An 8,039-nucleotide genomic window follows, 5' to 3' on the forward strand; every position below is an offset into this window, starting at 1 on the left:
GACCAAGGTCTAAACCTATGGATGTAGAACCAAGACGTGGGGAACGAGTTAGAAAAGCTAATGTCTATGGACCGGATTATGTTGTCTTGATGCTAGATGGCGAACCGGTGACGATTAAAGAAGCTATGTCTGGCTCTGATGCAGCTCTATGGAAAGAAGCCATAGATATTGAAATTGATTCCATTATGCAGAATCATACTTGGGTGTTAGTGGATCTACCACCTGGAAGTAAAGCTTTAGGATGCAAATGAATCCTAAAGAAGAAGTACAAATCTGATGGTACTATAGATAAGTACAAAGCCCGACTTGTCGTTCAAGGTTTCAGGCAGAAAGAAGGGTACGATTTCTTCGATACCTATTCACCTGTGACCAGACTAACATCTATTCGGATGCTTCTCGCTATTGCTGCCTTGCACAATCTCGAGATTCACCAAATGGATGTGAAAACTGCGTTCTTGTATGGCGAGTTGGAAGATGAAATATATATGAAGCAACCTGAAGGGTTTGTAGTACCTGGGCAAGAGCACAAAGTATGCAAACTTCAAAGGTCTTTATATGGGTTGAAGCAAGCACCGCTTAAATGGCATTTAAAATTTGACAGTGTAATGTTGTCAAATGGATTCAGAATCAATGAGTGCGATAAATGTATCTACATTAAGAATTCTAATAACGGATATGTTATTGTTTGTCTTTATGTAGATGACATGCTCATCATGGGAAGTAATTCCCGAGTGATTCAAGAAACCAAAGACATGCTAAGTAAAAATTTTAGCATGAAAGATATGGGCTTAGCTGATGTTATCCTTGGAATTAAAATTCTAAGAAGACCTGATGGTATTACTATAACACAATCTCACTACGTTGAGAAAGTGTTAAAGAAATTCAACGCTTTTGACAAGCCAATAGCTAAGACACCATGGGAACCTAGTGTGCATTTGAATGTACACAAGGGAGAACCTGTTGACGCGATAGAATATGCGAAGATTATTGGGAGCTTGTTGTATCTAACAAATTGCACTCGTCCCGATATAGCATGCTCGGTCAATAAGTTGAGCAGCTTTACAGCTAACCCTAGTAATGAACATTGGAAAGCTCTTGAAAGGGTTTTGAGATATTTGAAATATACTCAAAACTATGCGATTCATTATACTATGGAGCCCTCTGTACTTGAAGGGTACTGTGATGCAAATTGGATATCTGATGAAAAAGACTCGTTTTCAACGAGTGGTTATGTATTCACTGTGGGGGGTGGTGCTGTGTCTTGGAAATCCAAGAAGCAAACATGTATTGCTAGATCGATCATGGAATCAGAATTCATAGCTTTGGATAAAGCTGGTGAAGAGGCCGAGTGGCTTAAAAATTTCCTCGAGGATATTCCATGTTGGTCGAAACCTGTGTCGTCCGTAATAATTCATTGTGATAGTCAAGCTGCTATCGGACGAGCACAAAATCATTTGTATAACGGTAAGTCGAGACATATTCGTCGACGTCATAATACCGTGAGACATTTGATCACTAGTGGAGTTATCACAATTGATTATACAAGATCAATTGATAACATAGCGGATCCTTTGACAAAAAGTATCCATCGAGATCAGATGTATAAACTGTTAGGGGGAATGGGTTTGAAGTCCACAAATTAAGGATAATCATAGTGGCAACCCAACCATGATGACTGGAGGATCCCAAGAACTTGGTTCAATGGGACAACTAAACTATGAAAATCCGTGTGTTGAACACTCGAATTGCCTATTCCTTGTAGAACAGTGAGTGTTCAGAAACCTGCACGTAGTGAGGTTAAGTCTTTGACTTTTAATGACTCTAGAACTCCTCGAAGAGGACAAGTATAGCAGGATACTTGAGTTAAGAGTCACCTATGTAAGTGTGAAGTGGGGCCGCTTCGATTGAAACACTTATGAATCCAAAGGGGTGTTCCAAGGCCTGTAATGGACACAAACGTGAGAACGAATAAGGATTGAAGCAATATTGTGTCAATATTGTTGACTCAGTATACACCGAGGAGGACTAGTTCAAGGAACACAATCCACTAGGCCGCCGGTATACTCGATAATATTGACTATGGCAGGTTCAAAGCCACAAGCTACCTTTCCAAATGCAATGTTGTCTCTTAAGAGGACTGAGCTAAGTGTTTGCATACTTTCGCATACTGATTTCTCACTCATGTGGGGGATTGTTGGAAATATGGTTTTAAGCCATATCTGAAAATTATTATTTAATTAAATATTTATTATTTAATTAAAATAATTATTGGATGTTAATCTACATCTCGAGTAGATCAACGTGATATACTTGAAGTCTCAAAACCGATTTCCGATGAGTGAGATATTGTATGTCAAAGTTTGGATGTTGAAGAGGGAAAATAACATTTGTTATGCTATCCCACATTGGAAAACATAGAGATGTTTTTCATGTATAAGAATAGCAAAGCACATGGAGTTGATAAATTGACTTGTGGGCTTGCTAGTGGGCTTGATCTAAGTACTAGCCTCGTGCGCACACACACACGCGCGCCGCCGCCGACGATCGATCGAACGACGACGCCGTCGTCGCCGCCGGACGGGCGGGTCGGGTACGGGCCGCGGCCAAGGACTTGGATCTTGGCAATTGGTGCTTTGGGGTGGTGTTTGGGGCCCAAACTATTTTTTGGACCAACTCCATTGGGCTTTTATTTTAGCCCAACATGATTTATTATTTTGGCCCAACTGATTGTTTTACCCAAGCCCAGCCCACAGCAACAGTTGACAGCAGCAGCAGAAGAGGCAGTAGCAGAAACACGCCAGCTACGACTTCTGCATGGCAACTTCAATTTTGCAGCTAAGTTTCTTCAATGACTGCGCCCACCGGCCATCATCTTCAACATTTACGACTTCCAGCCGTCAGAGTAGAATTCAAGGTCTTGAATTCATACTTACCACATGCCTATAAATAGGCCTCTGGAGAGCTTGCAGTAACATACAAAAAGAAATACTGCATTCTGCCATTTCTACACACACACTCTCTGCACAACACTTGTGCTCAGTTCTTGATCCTATTCAGTTCGCCGGAGCTCGCCGGATTGTGGTGCTACATCCGACGAGACGAAGTCGTTTTACCTTTGGGGAAGATACGCCTAAACCGAAGAGCACTACCGGGGCGATAATCTTCTTGCGGGAAGAGATTTATCTCGACTCGACTTAGTCTATACGTATAATTTATTTATACAGTATATTTCACTTGTACAAAATTATTTGAGTTGTAATTTCTCAAATTATTTTCTTTGTAATATTTTCAATTATTTTGAGTTGTAATATCTCAAAATATTTATTTTGTAATATCTCGATCGTGTACCCGGTTCTAACAGTTCTAAGTTGGGATGGCCACTGGCCAGACACGAGGTTCCTTTTTAGAATGATTAATAATAATTTGTCATTTTCTCTTTAATTGACATTTCTATAATTATAAATTTTAAAATATTTCATTCTTCATATCAGCTTAAGATAAAATTTTCAAAAAAAAAAAAAAAAAAAAAAAAACTCTCCTTGTCCCAACTAAGTTGATCAACTTTTTTTCGGCATAGAATTTGAGAAAGAGGCATTGGTCTGTAAATACTCGAACTTTTTTCATTTTCTTGTTTTGCACTCCAAGTTTAAAATCTGTCTATGAATATCTAAAGTTTGTATTCTTTCTGATTTTGCACCCTGCAAATCTCCTACCCCCTTCCCCCCAAAAAAAATTGTTGTTGATATGACAGTTGAATTGATCTCCCAAACTCTACAATTACATGTTCTAGATCTCACATTGACAACAACTTATTTGCTTCATTATGCACTTCAAACTTCCCTCTCAATTCGGCTATCATGTCAACAACGATTTGAGGACAAAAATTCTACGGGTGCAAATCAGAAAGAATACAAAGTTTCAGTGTTTATAGACAGATACTCCTTTAAGAAATTAGTGTTTTAAGTGTGTTTGGTAATAATTGAATAAATGATGGTATATTTCTTTACCATATTTATTAATATAAGAAAATTGATCAACTTAGTTGGGACGAAGTAAATAAATAGAGTTGGTCCTTTAAAAAAAAAGAAGAAATAGAGTTGGTATTGAGTCCATCTAGTTGGACTGTATGAGATTAGTGTGGTGTGGGTTGACGATCACAAATTTTAAAAAATATATTGAGAGATATGTATAAAGTGAAGAAAGATAGGGGACACACTAATTAAGTTGATTTGTTACTAATTAATAAATGGTTTAAATAATGTGTGAATGAGGGTGTATATCTAAAATGGAAACAACATTTATTGTGAACGGACCAAAATGATAAAAAGATCATATTTTGGATTGAAACTTTAGGATATCTCAAGATTATTAATAACTTTTAGTATTTGAGTTAGTTTTACTTGATTCATATCATATTACAAGAATAAAATTGAAATACTATTAGTGTATGGTGTTTCACGAAACCAACACCTAAACTATAAAATGAAATCACAAGCTATACCTAATGCGATTGACTGAAGAAGACGAAGTAAAATGATCGGAAATCTTGCTCGAGAGAGAAAGTAGTTGTTGTATTCAAAGATATGAGATCACGTAAATACAAAACACGAGTGCCAAGCCTATTTATAGAATACAGGGAAGGGTAAAATGGTAAAATTGGTGTAAGCGCATGCATTTGGCGTGGTCGAAGGGTATATCAGGAATTTCATCTTCACGCGGGAAGTCTTCCGCGTTTCTGGCGATCCCTCTGATGGAGGTGATCTCTCTGGCGTGGATGACTTCTCTGGTGTGGAGGACTTCTCTGGCGTGGGTGACTTCTCTGACGATGATGATTTCTCTGGCAAGAGCCATTCCTCTGGTGGATGAGTTGTCTCTGATGGATGAAATCCCTTTGGTAAGAATGATTCTTCTGACCAGTATGATTCCTCTGGTGAGGATGATTCCTCTGATTTGTATCCTTTCTCTACTCTGCACATATTACTCTGCACATATTTGGTAAAAATATTCAATCATATAAAATAAATGTTCATCTATACTATATTAAAAAGGAAGTTTTCAATTTCAAATCAATTTTATTTATAAGCTATACATCTTTTTTTTTCTTTTTCTTTAACTTCTTATTTTTCTATTTTATTTCTTTTTTAAAATTATAAAATTCGACTAATTATAACATATTTGATATGCATATCAAATTAAAGATCATGACAAGAGCTTTAATTTGATATATGTTATGTAAATATTGGATTTAAAATATAGAAATTATATTTATTTAAAGATTAAAACTTAAGAAAATTCTCTCTCCTCTCTCCTCTTTTTTTTTTGAATAAATCTATTTTTTTCAATTATCTTTTAACTTATATTGTTTTCTTTTTTCATAATATTATTTTTTATTAATATGAATTATTCTTTATTATTTTTTATATTAAACTAAAATATATTTATCTTTAAATTATACTCCCTCCGTCCACCAAAGATATGCCACAATTTCCTTTTTCATCCGTCCACAAAAAATATGCCACATTCATTTTTAGTAGTAGGGTCCACACCATTCCACTCACATTTAAAGTGGGACTCTTACTCCACTACCAACTTCACTCACATTTTATTAAAACCCGTGCCGAAAATAAAGTGACATATCTTTGATGGACGGAGGGAGTAGTATTTTTAATTATATTTAAAAAATTTATATAATAATCAAATGATAATCAATTTCATCAAATACTCTCTGTATTTTATCAAATACAGAGACTATTAAATTTAAAAAAGATGTTTTTTACATATGAACGCAAGACACAGACAGTCGTGGAAGAAAATTTGTGTAAATTTAATTGGGATCGATGCACATGAATCTATATATTATATAAAAGAGCAGTTTAACGGTAACTTTTTACCGCTATTTTTTCTCTCTCTCACGTTCTTTCAATTTAATCATTCTCTCTCTCCCACGATTCTCTCAATTTGACCATTGTAAAACTCTTGCTCTTCATAATCAACCAACCCAGTATCCCACAAATTCTGGTAACTGACTGCTTCTCTTGAAAAGGTGCAGTCGCGCTTTCAATTTCTCCTCTTTCTCAACCGACTGATACAGAAACCTTCATCGCCATCTCCTATTTCTATTAGATTTTTTATTTTTTATATTCCTCCCAATCTAATTTCAATTATCTTTCTCCTCCAGGCCTCTCTCTCCACCACTGTCAAAACCACCGCACCCCCGCCGCTCCACAAATTTCACATGTTGTGCTCCACCGCTCCACGCTCCTGCATCATCGACATCGAATGCCCAATAAGAAGCATTGGAAGGCCGTTGAATACCTACTCAAATGCAAACATCCACTATGCAGGTATTGAAAAGAAGAAGCCCATTAAAAACGTGAAGAAAAAATTGGACAACAAGAACAATTCCAAAGCATGGGCTAATATTGCCACCGAATCTCTCTCCTACGCCATCGACAAAAAACAGTGGCTCTGAACCCCTTCAGGTTTTCAGTTTTTTCTTAATTTTCCTAAAATTTAATCTATTTCTTAGGTGTTTGAGATGTGAAAGGCGCAACCTTTTTACCAACTGAAAGAAGGGATGTATGAAGCTCATTATTCTTCTGAGGAGATGCGGGCAGCACGATCAAGCCTGCCAAGTGTTTGATGAAATACTTCAATAAGGTGAAAAGTTCTTCGATCTTTCATCTTCTATAATTGAGAATATAGATATTGGTTACAGATTCTTATGATCTAATTTTTGGACAAAGTATTTTCTGTTGATTGATGGAATGTCATTTTTATGGTTAAAGTTGAAGCATTGGCAATTCAAGGTCGGAAGATAAATTTAGTGATGAGGCAAGTAAAAAGCTTGAGGTTACTATTATGAATTGCACCATTTTTCATTACTCATCTATATTATTTTTTGCTTATCTCTTTCAAAGAAAGAGGACTAAATTATGATAGAGGTGTATATAAAAGTTTTGAATACTCTGTACTGTTAGGTTGCTTCAAATACAATATGGAACTGGGATTAACATGATTTATTTTATCGATTTTCTCCACGCAATGAGACTTCAGATTTTGGTTTATTGCTTAACTTTCAGTTGTTAAATTCATTAATTTGTGTAATTTTGTTTTATGAGCAGTCTTACCACATAAAGCATCAGAGGTTGAAAAGTGTGTCCAGATAAATAAGGACAAATTTGAAAGTGTAAGCCTTCTTCATTCCTGTGCTTCCTTATAAGTCTGATGTGAGTCTTTCTTCAACTTCCAGGACAATAATCTTGGCTTGGTGAAGCAAATTATATCATGGGTTGTGATTTGGGGTGAATATGTGTTTGAATGGAGGTTTTAGATTTTGTCTTTGGTGATTGCATACATATTTTTTCAGTTGTCAGTACTATTGTATACCAACATTATGATTAGCATGGTTATGTATATGGTGCATCATCTTCAAGAATAAGGCTCCAAATTCTATAAACGAAATTTGAAAGTTTGCCCAGAAAGCCATGGGAACTACACATATGAGAGTTTATGTCAAGTTGAACAAGCATATTTGAAGCCATGGTATACGCAGTGTTTCGAGAAGGATTAGTGTTCAAATATCGAAAAATGAATGGTGATGAAGATGCCAAGGAGGAGCTCTACTCTTTGGTGACTGTCATTGAAATTCCATAAGACCTTGAAGGAATTGGGGCATTGCAATCTTTGAAGAAGAATAGTAACTTTTTTTATGCTATAGGAAAATGGATGTTATTCGAGTTACAAGCAATTCAACATGTTTCTCTACATTTGTACAATATTCATAATTTATTATAGTACTCCACTATTCCTTATTGTGTTTAAGAGAGTAAAATATTTCTCTCATTCATAAAATCATGTTCTGGCTAATTTTTTATATTAATAGTTTCCCTAATTTAAGAAGATTGTTTGATATGGATTCAAAACATAATGCTAAAGTAAGTTATTTTCTATAAATTTTCTCAAAATCATGTTCTGTGCTTTATTTTTGACATTTTTGGAATCATTGGTTGACATCTGTATATTTCTTATTATTTTGT

General features: G+C 35.7%; 1 long non-coding RNA gene across 1 annotated transcript; it reads left to right on the forward strand.

The window, feature by feature from the left end:
* The first annotated feature begins 5,889 nt into the window (after positions 1-5,889).
* Positions 5,890-7,807, forward strand: LOC131022515 (uncharacterized). The gene is made up of 5 exons (XR_009101309.1): positions 5,890-6,043; positions 6,179-6,344; positions 6,530-6,660; positions 6,789-6,852; positions 7,125-7,807. It is a non-coding gene; the product is annotated as an uncharacterized LOC131022515 (long non-coding RNA).
* The last annotated feature ends 232 nt before the right edge of the window (positions 7,808-8,039 follow it).

The sequence above is a fragment of the Salvia miltiorrhiza genome, chromosome 4 (assembly GCF_028751815.1).
Source record: "Salvia miltiorrhiza cultivar Shanhuang (shh) chromosome 4, IMPLAD_Smil_shh, whole genome shotgun sequence".
NCBI lineage: Eukaryota > Viridiplantae > Streptophyta > Magnoliopsida > Lamiales > Lamiaceae > Salvia > Salvia miltiorrhiza.